We start from the raw sequence: 15,381 nt of genomic DNA on the forward strand, positions 1-15,381 counted from the left end.
AGAGTAGAAAGTAGGAGGGAGGTAGCAAAACAAAACCTATCTGAAATTCATTCCTGGTCATATCTGACTCCCTCTGGGAGAGGGGCATGCTGGGCCAGGACAGTCTCTATCAAGGTGAGGAATAAATGAATAAGGGAAGAGACTTGGTGCCTCCACCCCACTCCCATCAAAGAGGGTGCAGGAGCCAGGAGGCTAGGGAGATGGGTATGGGTGCAGGCATGTTTGGGGAAAACCAAATCACCGGTTAGCCCAGAACACTGGTGTGGAGGTTGGGTTGGTGTTGGGACTCGCTGTTAATAACACCTTTTTAGTTTCTGTTCCTTGCTATCACCATCATTGAAGTAGTGGAGAAACCATGATTCTCTCGCTGCGTGTGTGTGCGTGTGTGTGTGTGTGCGCGTGCGTGTGCAAGCGTGTGTTATGGGGGTGTGGATAACTGGCAATTGATGGATCCGCTGCAGCCTCTTAATCCTGGTAGATGGGAGGTGCCTGTCTCACCTCTTTAAGAATCTCCCCACATATAAATAGATATGCGTGTCAGCTTCTTGCAAATGTGTCCGTGCATTTTCATCTGCTGCCAAGTGTTGTATTGGTGTTTATGAGTCATGAAACCTATTTTCATCCTCAGGGGTAATTAACTTGGGGGTGATAATGCATAGCAGACTGTAGGAAGAGTTAATTCTAAAACCCATCCTTGCCTGGCTACCAATCACGCATTTCACTTAAAGGTCTGAGGTTGGCTTTTCTCATAAGCTCATTAATAAAAACCAAGCATGTTTCGCCTGGAAGATCCTCTAAGGTGCTCCCAACCCCCACTCCCCAGCACACATACACTCTTAAAAATGGGTAAAGCTCAGCAGCCCGAGAATATAGAGATAGAGTGTCATGGGTGTAATTTAACCACACTTGAATGAAGGAGCCGTGGGTGCCGCCACAGCCCTGAACTGCACATGTGAACTTCGATGTGTGGATCACCTTTCGGGATGCGGACTCTGCAAATCCGGTCCAGTGGCTCGAGCAGAAGCCCGTGGGTGCGGAGATCTGTCTCTGTGTGCACCTCCGCTGCTGGGGGCCTGCCTTTCTGCCCTCGTTGCTGCCGTATTATGCGCAGGAACTTTTGGGATTCACAAGACCCTTGCTTTAGTGCACATAGGTAAGAAGGGGGCCCGTCATTAAGAGCTGAGAACCGCAGCGTCGTTGCTTCCCCTTCTTGTTGCTGGGTGCATTATTAGCAGGAGAGGCAGTGGCTGTAATAATGAGGCATCCAGCAAAGGCGGCCAGTTTGGTTTCACTAAAGGAAGGCTGCCTTGATGAGGCCTGGGGGAGAGGAGGGAGGAAGTGGGAGGGAGAGCCAGAGTTGGGTGGAACTCGGGCTGGAAGTGAATTATAATGGCACAGTTAATTAAAGTTTACCATAGCCAGGGGCCATTTGTTAAATGGCGGCTCTCCCTTCTCCTTTCTGGAACCATGTGACCTTTCTCTTTGCTCTGACCGCTAGCTAGTCTGGTTGTTCTTCACCAGTCTTGCTTTGATTCCCCAGCTAGATTCCCCCTTCCCCGAAGCTTTCCACATTGCACACCGAGAAAACATTTTCTTCTCCTGCATGTGAAGATTCTCATGGATTCAGATGGAGATCTCTGGATGGGCCTAGGCTCTTCATTGCCCCTGGATGGAGCTTCTCATCTCCTCCACTTCCCATCCATCCCAGTCCCTTCCCCCTCAGAGCCAAGGTGGCCAACATTTAATAATCCATGTTGTATTTACTTAAATGCATTATTTGTACAGCTAATCCAAACTGAATGTTTCTTTCAGTGGGCACGGGGGTCAGGCAAGGAGGGTTTTGAGACAATGGGCTGACGGGGTCATTGTTGGACCTTGATCTCTGAAGCCTGCACCGTAGGAGAGCGCCACTGTGTCCTGCATTGGCATATGAACCTGCTCGGCTCCTGCGGGTATGCATGCCAGCGTTATCAAATGTAAGATTCATGGGTGCATCTTCACATGCATCCAGCCCGGGCTGGTAGTGTAATGACTACAGAAATTCACTTTTGTTTTCTCTCACACTTTATCAAATCAAGGAAATGAAAACTGGGAATGACCTTATGGTCGTCTAGTAAAATGCTTTCTAAAACCTTCCTGAGGTCAGAGACACCGTAGAAAAATCTGATAGAAATTATGGATCCTTCCCAGAAAGTACAGGTGCCCTCACACACGTGGATTTGCATACCTTTTCTTTCCTTTTTTAATTATAAATTTTATGTATTTTTAAATAGATAAAACATTTCTTTGCCTCGAAATTCAGAAGGTGCAAAGGGGAATATAGCACAACCGTAAGGACTGCTTTATGCAATTGGCCCCTCTGCCACACAGTTCCCTTCTGGGATGCTACGAGTGTTACTCGATTTTTAAAGGGGTCTCTGCACATCTAAAGCCCAGGCACAGAACCTGAGTTTGGGACTTCGGTCTAGTCCGTCCACCTCATAAAGATGAGGCTGCCAAGGCACGGAGAGGAAAAGTAAATTGCGTAGGGTCATACAGTGGCAGAACCTGGACTAGGTTCCTGTAAGGAACAGCTCTAATGGACATTTTCTTTAAAAAAAAAATTTTTTTTTTAAGGACATGGCTTACCCTAGAGCAGTATATGAGAAAAGGTGATGATGAGGTGGGCAAAGGAGTGTGAGTACCAGGCAGGGGAGGGCTCAGGGTTTTCACTGACTCTTGGGAAACTAGGAACAAGCATTTGCCCCTTGGTCTCTTGTAGCCATTCCACTTGGGGATGGGGATGTTCAGAGAAGTTTCTAGGTCTCTGACTGCAAATGTGAGGGGGAATCTGAACTAGTAGAGTCTTAACCTTTAAGCTGTGGATCTTCGTGCCACCTCCCTCTTTACGGATCAGAAACTTCTGATGATTTAGACAGATAAGCGACCATCTGGGCATAGCAGTAAGTAGGGAGAGGGGCTCCAGGGTAGCTCAGTTGGTTAAGCATCTGCCTTGCGCTCCCTCATGATCCCAGGGTCCTGGGATGGAGCCCCACATCTGTAGGTCCCTCTCTGTGTTCGGCAGGGAGTCTGCTTCTCCCCTCATCCTCTGCCTGCCGCTCCCCCTGTTTGCCAGAGCTCTCTTTCTCTCTCTCTGTCAAATAAATTAATAAAATCTTAAAAAAAAAAGAAAGTAGGGAGAGAGAAAGATCAACCAGGACTCCTCCTGCCTTACCTTGAGCTAGTTTGGGGCTTCTCTCCTCTCTCCCTGTCACCATCCTCTGCCTGGCCCTCTCTCCCCGGCTGACAAAGAGGGAACCGAAGGAGAAAAGTGGCACCCCACGTGTTGTGGGATGTGCTGAGTAGATTCACACTAGCCCATCCAAGCTTTAGGACAGCCTAGGAGGAGGGTGTGATGATTCCCATTTTACAGATGCACCAACTGAGGCCAGAGAGGTTCAATACATAAGGCCATCCCTGTTATGTAATTCAAGTCCAGGGCAGCCTGGAGCCTGGACTCTTCCCAGGACTCCTAGCCTGTTCCCGGCAAAAAGCATCTGACTTCCGACCCTGAGGACCCAGGGAATCCAGGCTGAGAGCTTAAGTCTCAAATCCTCAGTCCTCTTTCATCTTCCAGTGCCTCAGTGTGAGCCTGGACAGTTCCAGAGAGCATGGCTGTCCACAGGAGGGGCTGTCAGGAAACCCCTAAGAGTGGACATTTCCTAGGCTCAGTGTTTTGGGGACACACAGTGGTGCTCTCCAGTCAGTATGTCCAGTCAGAGTAAGACTGTTGTGAAGGCTCCCTCAGCTGTCTGCTACCCCCAGACTTAATTCAAGAATGAGCCCCAGGCACCTGGTGGCTCAGTAGTTGAGCATCTGACTCTTCATTTCAGCTCAGGTCATGACATGGGGCTCTGTGCTGAGCTTGGAGTGTCTCTCCCTCTCCCCCTCCCACTGCTCGCATTCTCTCTAAATAAATAAATAAAATCTTAAACAACAACAACAAAAAGAATGAGCCCACCTCAGTCTCAGCTTTGACAGAACAGAGAGGTGGGCAGGAAGCAAATGGGGGTTCTTTTTTTTTTTTTTTTTATTCATAGAGACACACACAGAGAGAGAGGCAGAGACACAGGCAGAGGGAAAAGCAGGCTCCATGTAGAGAGCCTGATGTGGGACTCGATCCAGGGTCTCCAGGATCACGCCCTGGGCTGCAGGCGGCACTAAACTGCTGCACCACCGGGGCTGCCTGCAAATGGGGGTTCTAATTTCTAAGGCACATTTCTTCTCTGGGGACCATCTGCCTCAGGAGCTTCCATCTTCTCTGGCACTCTTGCTTGTTTGAGGGGAAAAGAAGTGGCAATGAACTCTTGAGCCTGGCCTGGTTGTCCTGTCTCTTTGGGGTCACAGATGTGCATCCACCCATGTAAGAGATTGTGTGCAGTCTGTATGCAGTCTGTGATTTTTAGTCTTGGGATTTGACCAGGAAAACTTACCTCTCTGTGAGTGCCCTAATGTGGGACCCCAGTCCAGGCTAGACTCAAGAGAAGTGTCCCAGCCTCCCAGCTGGTCTTGGGTGGGCTGCAGTTCCTGCTCATTTCAGACCATGGCTCTGTAGCACACCTGAGCACGTCACATCCTTGCTTAGAAATCTCCCTTGAGGGATCCCTGGGTGGCGCAGCGGTTTGGCGCCTGCCTTTGGCTCAGGGCGCGATCCTGGAGACCCGGGATCGAATCCCACGTCGGGCTCCGGTGCATGGAGCCTGCTTCTCCCTCTGCCTATGTCTCTGCCTCTCTCTCTCTGTGTGTGACTATCATAAATAAAAAAAAATAAATAAATAAAAATAAAAAAAAAATTAAAAAAAAAAAAAAAAGAAATCTCCCTTGAGGCAGCCCGGGTGGCTCAATGGTTAAGTGCCACCTTCGGCCCAGGGCCTGTTCCTGGAGACCCAGGATCGAGTCCCACGTTAGGCTCCCTGTATGGAGCCTGCTTCTCCCTCTGCCTCTCTCTCTCTCTCTCTCTCTCTCTCTCTCTCTGTGTGTGTGTGTGTGTGTGTGTCATGAACAAATAAATAAAATCTTTTTAAAAAAAGAAGAAATCTCCCTTGGTTCCTGTTGCCCTTCAGCATAAAGTTCAAATCCCTGGCTTCACTGTTTTCCTCTGCCAGAAGTAGGATATTTGACTTTTTTTTTTTTTTTTTTTTAAATTTTTTTTTTTTTTTTTAATTTATTTATGATAGTCACAGAGAGAGAGAGGCAGAGACACAGGCAGAGGGAGAAGCAGGCTCCACGCACCGGGAGACCGATGTGGGATTCGATCCCGGGTCTCCAGGATCGCGCCCTGGGCCAAAGGCAGGCGCCAAACCGCTGCGCCACCCAGGGATCCCGATATTTGACTTTTTAAAAAGACATTACATATACATGGAGAGAGAGAGAGAGAGAGAGAGAGAGAGAGAGAGAGAACATCAAACAGCATGAAAAGATATTCAAGAAAAGTTGGTCAGTCTCCTTCCAGTCCAGGTCTTTAGTCTTCCTTCTCCCAAGGGAAGCGCTACTGGCAGCTCTTTGGGGTATACGTTTATTCATTTTTAATTTGTTTATTTCAGAAAGAGAGAGACAGTGAGAGAGAGCAGGAGTGGGAGGAGGGGGAGAAGTAGGCTCACTGCTGGGCAGCAAGCCCCATGTAGGGCTCGATCCCAGGACCCTGGGATGATGACCTGAGCCGAGGGCCGGTGCTCAACAGACCTGAGCCGCCCAGGCACCTGGTGTATACTTTTAGTATACAATGCATGAAGAAACCTAGGCTTACAATATATATCTCCTGGGGATAGATATTGGGACAAGCCAAAGACAAGAAGGAAGGTCCAAGGCAGGGAAATGGACTTGGGTCAGAGCCTCTGTCTGGGCCTGGCGTATCTCCTAACCCCATAGCTAGAGATTAGCTGTGATTCCTCGGAGGCTCCTGTACAAAGGGTGTGTGTGTGCGTGTGTGCATGTGCACCTGCATCACTGCAGTGTGTTGGGCTCCTTAAGTGAGCCCCTGTGTTGTTTAGGGGGTTCTCTGGAGGGAATGGGGGTGGGGAGAAGTGGGGCGGTGGCCACGGAGGCCAGATGTCCACGGCAGTGTCCAGAGCCCTTCTCCTTCAATAGCCACGTCCCCTGGCTCTGCCAATGCCCAGGACAGACAGCTTGGTGAGGCTGCAGAGCTGCTTCCCTGGGTGACAGACCGGGAACCTGTGGTGAAAAGAAAAAGCAAGGGAGGAACATTATTGAGTGTAACCTTTGGAGCTGACAGTGGGTCAGGCATTGTCATGTACTATTTCTCTTTTATTACGGCTCCTTGTTGCTATTACTCTCCCAGGACAGGAAAATACCCAGGCTAGGTACTGTGTTGGCTCCCAGTTTCCAGACAAGACAGCCACAGCACCGAGCAGTAGAGCACTCACCCCTCCCTTGGTCCACAGGCCCCTCTGCCCTCCCCTGCTCTGTGCCCACACCTCACTCTGCAGGAGCGCAAAGCCTTCCAGGGAGGCCTGGGTTGTGTGGCCGGGAGTGAGGAGCAAGCATCGGGAATCCTGGGGCCCTGGGTGAATGGGGTGAATGGCTCGGGAGCCGCAGCAGTGCCAGGTGCCAGGGGGTCTGGCTGCCTCGGGTTTGGGGCGCAGGGGGTGGGTGGTGGGACGCTGGCGGCCAGCACCCCGGGAGAAGCAGCTGTGGAATGCCGGCCACGTGAACGAGAAGGAATTAACTCTGCGCCCCTGGGTCTCAGCCCAGACGGTCACATGACCACCTCCTACAAACTCCCCCCCACCCCAGCCCCACCTCGTCTGCTTAGAGCTATAGGCCCACAGGGCTCTGTCTGGCTAGGACCAGGCCACGGGGTCCTAGGTGCCTGACTCACCCACTAACCAACTTCCCCAATTCCTTGAGGGTGAGGGAGCCCGCTGGAATTAGGACCGTTTTAGGGGAGGGGGAGAGAGAGCTGGGAGCCTCTCAGGGTAGGACAGAAGTGGGGGGCGCAGGGCAAGAGCTGCTGTGGAGTGCCCCCCTTACGTGGGGTTAAACTGCTTGGCCAGGCCATCTGCCTGAAGGCAGGTTCTCAGGCTCCAGCAGGGTCCTGGCCCAGAAGGGTCTCCATGCCACTCAGGTGAGTGGGACAACTCAGCTAGGGCTGGGGCAGGTGGGACCAGAGGCTCAGGGAGCTGGCACCTGCAGCTCCTCATTGGCCTGGGCCCCGGCACAGGCCCTATAACTGACTCCTACCTGGGCAAGGCCTTGGCCCCCTCCCCACCCCACCGGGCACCCCCCTCCCCCGGCCGAGGAGGAAGGGGTCAGCAGGTGTCAGCCAGCCGCAGCCGCAGCCACTGCCTCTAGCACCCTGGGGAAGCAAGGGCCTCTGACAACCTGCACCAACTTTTCTTAATCCCACATGGTTTAGCTCAAGCCCTTCTCCCTGAGAAGCAGCTGAGTCAGAGTCTGCTGCCTCCTTATCCCTTCATCTCCTGTCCCACCTGCCAGTGGCTTCTTCCCAGGGGTCTCTCTCCTCCCCGCTGAGGCCAAGTGCCTGCAGCAGGGTTCCTGTTCCCTTAGGATGGCAGAGGCAGCCCGAGACACCTAGAGCCCAGGCTGTTGCTTGGCTGCAAGGCTGCACCCTCTCCTTTTGTCTTCTCAGCTTGCCTGCTTCTTCTTTTGTGCTTCCCAAAGTCCGTGCTTTGGTGACATCTTGTAGCCACCCAACGGACACTGACTGATTAATGTCTGGGTTCAAATCCTGACTCTGCTGTTCATGTTAGGCAAGCTGCTTGATTTCTTGGGGCCTCAGTGTCCTCCTGTGAAATGAGATTACCCCTTACAAGGATGTTGGAAAAAAATTTTTTTGAACTTAATAAATTTTATTTAAGCTGCTACATTCAAAATATCATTACTTCAACATAAAACCAATACAAAGTTTGTAATTTGATGTTGGAAGAATTTAAACACATAATGCAAGTCGGCAAGTCTCTCAATGAATGTTGGCATTCTCGCTACCCTTACCCTTGCTTGGCTCAGCTGCCTTGTCCTCTCTGTGCCTCCACCCATTCCTCCTCCCCCCTGCCTAGTGCTGGGAGGGGAGAGGATGGATAGGGCTCCAACCACCTGACCCTAGGAGCACAGATGAGGCCTGTCTCATCTGGGGCACTAGGAAAGACCCCTTCCAGAAGGTTGGGTCTAAAAGGAAGGAGAAATTGGGGAGAAGAGGACTAGGAGGCAGGAGATGATGATTCTGCTGGAGAAGAGCAAGGAGTTAGCTTGATTTGTCTGGTGTGTAGGGAGAGGTGAGGTGGGACCAGCAAGCAAGACCTCCTGAGCTAAACTGAGGAGCTTGGAATTAATCTTAAAGGGCTTTTGAAAAATGTGAGCAGAGGGACAGTGTCTGATTTGCCATTTGAAAAGATCTTTCTGGCAGTAGCGTGAGGACTAGATTAGCCCGGAAAGAGAACCAAGGCTGGGAAACTAGCTAGAAGGCAATTGTAGGATCCAGGCAGGAGGTGATGAAGCTAAAGTAAGGAGGGGCTGTGGAGTAGGGAGGGGTGCAGAGGTGTTAGGTGGAGAGAAGGCAGGCTCTGGTACTAAGATGTGCTCTGGTGCATGAGGGACAGGCAGAGGAAGGAAGGAGGCAGGGCTAGCCCTCAGTTTGGGTGCCCAGGGAATGCAGCATGGGAGCAGGTTTAGGGGGAGACGTCTGGTCCCCTTTGGACACTGGCCTGAGGTGCTTTGGGCCAAGTGCGGGGAAATGCCAAGGTGAGTAGGTGGATGTGCCTGTTTGGACTCTGCAGACAGGTCCAGGCAGGAGCAAAGAGGGGTTGTCTTCCTCGTGGGTGGTTATCGGAGGTGTGAGCTTGGATGAGGTCCCTGAGGGAAAGAGGACAGAATGACAAGGCTCGGAATACTGAGGACACTGGGCTGCAGGAGGAGATGAGTAGCCAGAGAGGTGAGAGGACAGCCACAGGAAGTAGTGTCCTGCCTGCCAAAGAAGATGGCACAGGGCGGAGTCCTGGATAGGGCTGGGTGCTGGCTGAGAAGGAAGATAAGGCAGCAGGGGGGCCCCTGGAGACCCTGGCCAGCGCAGCATGTGCAAGATGGAGGTGGCGGGAAGTGCAGGGGCAGCAGGAGACCCAGCTTGTCCCAGTCTTGGCTCTGAAGGGAAGAAGAGAACTTGGCAGCCAGGGGGCAGGTGGGAGGAGTCCCTCTGATGCACGCTGAGAGAGACAGAAGCAGGGCTATAGGGAAGGGCTCATGGAGAAGGAGATGTTGAATTTACCAGAAGGCGGATGGTGATTAATGAGTGACAGCCCCCAAGAGGGGAGGAGACACCCAGGAGAAGCAGTACAGGATCCAAAAAGTCATATGGATAGTGGCCATTTACACAGCGCTTACTAGGTGCCAGGCACCATTCTAAGTACTTTATGTATGCTAACCCATTTAGTCCACACGATGACCCCACAAAGTAGGTGCTGTTAGTTATCCACATTTTCCAGAAGAAGGATCCAGACATAGAAAGGTTAAGCAGCTTGCCCAAGGTTACAAACCTACTAAATGATGCTGCTGATTTGCCAGGACTTGAACCCAGGTATGGTGCTGCCAGAGGTATGTCATGGTCAAGAGCAGATTCTGGGGCCAAATAGCCTGGATTTTTATCTCAGTTCCTCCACTTACTTGCTTCACCTCTCTGTCTCTCGGTTTCCCCACCAGGAAAATGGACATGAGGATTATACCTAATTCATAGTGCTGTTGGGTGGATCAAATGTGTAAACGCCCATGGAACACTTAGAGCAGGGCTCGGGACATAGAAAGCACGAGCAGAGGGGCTCCCCCAGGATAGAATTGGGTGCCTCTTACACTGGAAGCAGCAGGAGGCAGCCAGCATGGGGCTGATGGAGGGCTTTTTGTATCACGTTTGCCTATTTATGGGCCCTCTCCTGCGGCAGCCGGGGCCCCTTGGAAGCAGGCTTGGGAGCTGCTTGTGGTAGAATTGAAGAAGCCGTGGGGACTTCTGTGCTGTACTCAGTCACTATGGGACCCTCTTCATGTTACTGTAAGCCTCAGCCTCCTCCCAGACCAAATGAGGCGATGATACCTACCTGCCGAGCTGTGGGGTGGGAAGGATGCTAACCCTTCCTATAGAAGCTCCCTCCTGCACTCCTACACACATTGATGGAGCAGGGGCCAGGTACTGTTCTAGAGTGAAATTATTAGTATTTGCCTTGATGTTTCAGCAGAGTACCTAGATGCTCCATAAATGTTGGTCAGAGGAGGAAAGAGGGTGTCTCCAGTGAGGACTAAGGAACAGGCAGGTGAGGGGGGGGGTGCCAGGATTAATTAGAAGAGGAATGGGGGTAAGCACCCCCCTCTCCCCTTTGCTCCATAACACGCACCATTAGATGCCTGCAGGACAGCACTCACTCTATGGGTTGATGGGCAGATCCCTGGCTGCATGCTCACATGACCTGGAAGATAAGTGTCTAGGGTGGTAAGGGGATGGGTGGCAGAGCCTCCAGGCCAGTGGAGGATTTGCTCCCAAGGCCTGAATTCTTAGGGCCCCTTGAAATCAAACCCACTCGAGTTGCCTATGTGATTTCCCCAGTTAAGGGAGGAATTTGTTCAAGGGGATAATGGGTTCTGGGCAGGACTGGCTTCACAGACATGGACCAGGTTTGAAAGGGATGTTTTAATGCTTTGGTGTTGCCATTTTGAAATTCTTAATCATTTTGAACAAGGAGCTCTACATTTTCATTTTGCTGGGAGCCTGCTAACTCTGTCGCAGGTCCTGGTTCTCAGGCCTGGGGTGCTTGTCTGTCTCCTTGCCCGTGATGAATCAGAGGGTCCATCGCTGCAGGTGACAGCAGCTGAGAGCTGCATGGACAGGCCAGAGGGGGTGGGGGAGGCAGCTTATGGTTCCGGCCCTCCCGCGGGCTGGAGCAGGCGTGAGACCTGCGGTATTGATACTCTAGTATGCTGGACTACTGGGTTTGTGTCCTCACTCTGCCACCAGCCAGCTGTGGGCTCTGAAGTAGGTAAGGGACATCTCTGAGCCTATTTCCTCATCTGTAGAATGGGGAGGGAGTGACCACATCATGGAACAGTACCAGGGTTCAACTATTTTTTTTTTAAGATTTTATTTATTTGTTCATGAGAAACACAGACACAGAGACACAGGCAGAGGGAGAAGCAGGCTCCCTGTGGGGAGCCTCATGAGGGACTCAATCCTAGGACCCTGGGATCATGACCTGAGCCAAAGGCAGATGCTCAACCACTGAGCCACCCAGGGGCCCTGAGGGTTCAATTAGCTAATTAATGTATGGAAAGTACCTGGTTCATGGTTGGTGCTTAGCAAATATTTACTGTCAAGTGTGTGGTTGGGGTAGAAAGGCAGTTGGATTGTGACTAATGTGCACTGTAGGAGAGAAGAGGCCCTGAGGCCCCTACCTGCTGTCCCAGGAACCACGTTCAAAGAAATGAGTGGCCAGCTCCCCCTCCAAAGTGGCCACTGTCTTTGGCCCCTTCTGGCCAAGAGCTTTGCCATTTCCAGAGTGAGCAGAGGGAGAACAAATCGCAACTCTAGTCCAGTGATTGGAATTTCAGGCCGCCAGACCTTGTTCTGGGAATTTGCAGGGCGCTGCCCCTCACTCCCCCCACCATTCCACACCCTAGTTTCCCTGAGACCCTGTCTGCTGTAACACAGGCCTCGCTGCCCATGCAGTGGCAAGGCTAGCCCAGCTTTTCCTGTATCAGTGCCGGGCCTGATCAGTGCCCTTCTCTCTGGAGGGCCTCCCCCTCCAGGGAACAGAGTATGGGCTGAGGTCACATGCTGCCTCCTTTTCAACCCCCTGGTCTCCCCACCCCTTTTCTGATCCTTGATTTACCCTGAGCTGGATTAAGACCTCTAAGCAGCCCCGAGAGCTGAGAGTTTGAGGTGTATGACCCCCTCCCCCCACCCACAAGCTATTCACATACAATCTCAAAATAAAAATCACTGTAAACCTTAAAATCAGTGTGAGGAAGTCCAACAGAGTTCTGTTTTTTTTCCCAGGATGACTACTTCCTTGCTATTTTTGAAATACTAGGAATCAGCCCTTTAAAAAACCAAACCAGAGTGCTGTTGATGCCCTTTTACTGCCAGTGCCCTAAGCACATACTAAATCTGTCTGTTGGGCAACCTGGCCTCGCCTGCCCCCTCCCCTGTGCCAGAGCCGGACAGAGGACTGGGGCATTGGGTCACTCTGTCCAGAGACTCCCCCCCCCCCCCCCGCGTGAGGGAAGCCCTGGGCCAATCAGCCGCTGCTGGGGAGGTGACGTCAGGAAAGCCCAGAAGGTTCCACTTCCGCCCCGGCCGGCCACAGTACACCCTCTCCTTCCCACTAGAGTGGCCAGGGCCAGCCCGGGCCCCCTTCCAGTCCTCCAGCTGGCCAAGGTTAGTCCCCAGGCCTGCTGTCCTGTACTCCACACCTGTCCGGCAGGTCTTCCCACCCCAAGCCACTTGCCCTCCCTGTTGGGTGGAAGCCAGCTAAGTGCTGGGATTTCTTCTGCAGACTGGCTCTTCCGGATCCTGCTTGTAAACTCTGGTTAAAACTGAACCTCACGTGCCTGGCAAGGAAGGTGCCGTGGTGGGAGGTAGGGAAGGCAGGCAGAAGGCTCTACACCAGCGGGAAGACCAGTCCTTCTTAAGCATAATCAGAGAGTGCCCCAGAGAGAGAGTCTGATGAGCAGCCTAGAAAATTCTAAGGGGGTGGGAGCTTTCAGAGCACTTCATTTTGCAGAGAGCAAACAGGCCTAGAAAGAGAAGGGCAGGTGGTTTCCATAAGGTGATCAGCAGGAAAATGGCAGGTGGAACAGAGCCCTGTTGGCCTTGCCTCAGTCCTCCCCTCTCCCTGAATGAGGCATGAGGACAGTCCTCTACCTCCTGTCTGCTCCTCCCCTGAGCAACCCCCTGATGAAGCTGGGAGACACCCTGCATCCCCAACTGCTCCCCCAACTGCTTTCCTGCTCGGCTGTCCGCCTGCCAGCCAGCACTCTGCACCCATCCAACGTGCTCCCCCCTTCATCTCACCAAGGGAACAGACATTCATTCAGCATCCAGCCCCTACAAAGCCACAGATTCTTCTCGATAAGAAACCAAAGCCAGAGGTTAGATGTTTTCTGCAGGAAATTTCACATTCCCAGGGAGAGAAGGAAAGGATGAGTGGATTTAGAGCTCTTTACAAGTGCAGGGGGTTTCCCCTACAGGACTCTGAGCCTTAGAACAGCCCCTTGGGGCAGTACCCCTATCCCTGAGACAGGCCCTGCAGCCCAGCTTCCCGGAGTCTCCCCGGGGAGAGCAGGGCTGCAGGTCCTCATTCTGGAGCTGGTGTTGACAGATGGCCACTCCGGTGAAAGGCTTGGCAAGGAGGAATGACAGATAAGGACTAGGAGTGCAGCTTCACAAGTGTGTCTTTTGCTCTCTTGCCCTTTTTTGGAGTTCGAGCCTTGTCCCCATTGCCCTGGGGGGATCGATTAGATTGTACGTTTCCTTCCTCCCTCAGTGCTCCCCCCAGAAAAAGCCATAAAGTCTAGAGATGGGGCGTTTGGAAGGAATTCATTCAGACCTTGGGATGAGATGGAAGAGGGTTTGGATTTCTTCTGTATCAAGAGTGATCTTGGAGAAGTCGTTCAGAGCCTCGAATTTCTGTTCTGTGAAGCAGAAAGACTAGTGCTTCCTTCAAAGCATGATGAAGGGAATCAAATGATTGTGAACTAACGACGAAGTCCTGGCAATGCGTGGATGTTATTATCTTCCTAAAGGAAAAAGTCAGTGTGGGGGTTAGGGAAGGTAGTTAGGGGAGTGACAAGCTTCAGCTGAGAGGCTGTTGCCAAAGCGGATTGTGTCCCAGAGCCCGGAGACTTCGAGCCATAGGAGGGAGGCTACGGATGGACCAGGTCTTTGCCTTACCTGGGTGCCCTGGGGGGTAGCAAAAAACCTGCTGAAGAAGCGAGGGAGCAGCAGGTGCTCACTGTCCCCAGGATGGAATGCACAGATGGACCCTTTCAGAGTGCAGGGCCCCAGGGCCTATGGCCAGACAGGAGCAGTGACATTCCCTTCCCAACTGACTCCACCCCAAGGGTCCTCCCCAAAGAGAGGCTCTCTGGCCTGTCTGGGAAGCTGACTGCACCTGTCCGGGGTTCCAATGAGCCTGGTAGCTGTGGGGTGCTTGGAGGATATATGGAAACAGCCTAAATGGGGCCCACGGTCTGTGGCTGGAGGAAGAGAGTGCTGCTGCTACAGGCTGATGCACTCTCCTTAGATTATGTAAACATTTCCCTCAGCCCCCTGCGGAGTATGTACCAGCGATAACTTGGAGGAGATACCAATCTGGTTGGGGCAGGTCATCAAAACCTGGAACAGTCCCTGCCAAGCAGGAACATCCTGCCCCCCTCAGCTGAGCTGCTGCTTGGGTTATTTGGGAAGAACGAGAGATGTAATCACATTCTCAGAGTCAGGAAGCATGGCCTGTCCTTGCCTTACTGGGTCTTCTAGTCCATTACCATTTATTCAACTTTTGGAATGTGGTCATAAATAAGCCAAAGTCTTTGTTGTTGATATGCTCAGCCTAGCGAGGAAGAGTTCCAGAAACACAAAACTTGGTAACGGAGGAGCCGTGGTTTTAGGTTGGGCTCTTTGGCTTGGGTTTTGACAAGTGAGTAGGAGTTCGATGAGCAGTGAGGGAGAAATTCCAGCTCTTACTTGTCCAACACTTAAGCTAAGAAACTGCCCTGGTGCAGAACGCGTGAGTTCTGGGAGGTGCTCTAAGCTTGAGGGAAAGAATGACTCAGGAATGAAGCCATTCTGGGTTTGAAGGTGAATCTCCCTGATATTGTAATTTTGGTCTCTACTCTTCCCTGGGCTCAGCTGGAAGAAAATATGGCCTGAACCAAATTTTTCTCTCTAAGGAGGCCATCCAGTGCCTCTGTAGCTGGAGCACAGAGGTCGAGGGAGAATGTCTCTGCATTGCAGAGAGTGAATACACAGATGAGAGACCTTCCACCCTGCCCTGACTGCACCTGCCGGGCACCCACATCCCTCTTAACCTGCTCTTGCCTGGTCCCAAAATAGCCCAGCCAAAGCCTGACCTGCCTGCCATTCTAGTTCTCTCACTTGGCATCAGAACCCGGACTCCTACATGGCTATTTTCTGTCATTCCCTAGGTCCTGAGCTTGCACCAAAAAGCTGTTTGATTCTGCAGCCCCCCGCCTTAGGTACTCTCAGGCAAGTCCTCATGAATAATAAAAGTCACAGTCCCTGACTATGTACCCACAGGCAGTCACCCACTTGAACATGACAGAGCTAGGATTCATCATTTCCATGACCAGATGGACCAACTGCAGGACAGA

Source organism: Nyctereutes procyonoides, unplaced genomic scaffold (assembly GCF_905146905.1).
Source record: "Nyctereutes procyonoides isolate TBG_1078 unplaced genomic scaffold, NYPRO_anot_genome, whole genome shotgun sequence".
NCBI classification, from domain to species: domain Eukaryota; kingdom Metazoa; phylum Chordata; class Mammalia; order Carnivora; family Canidae; genus Nyctereutes; species Nyctereutes procyonoides.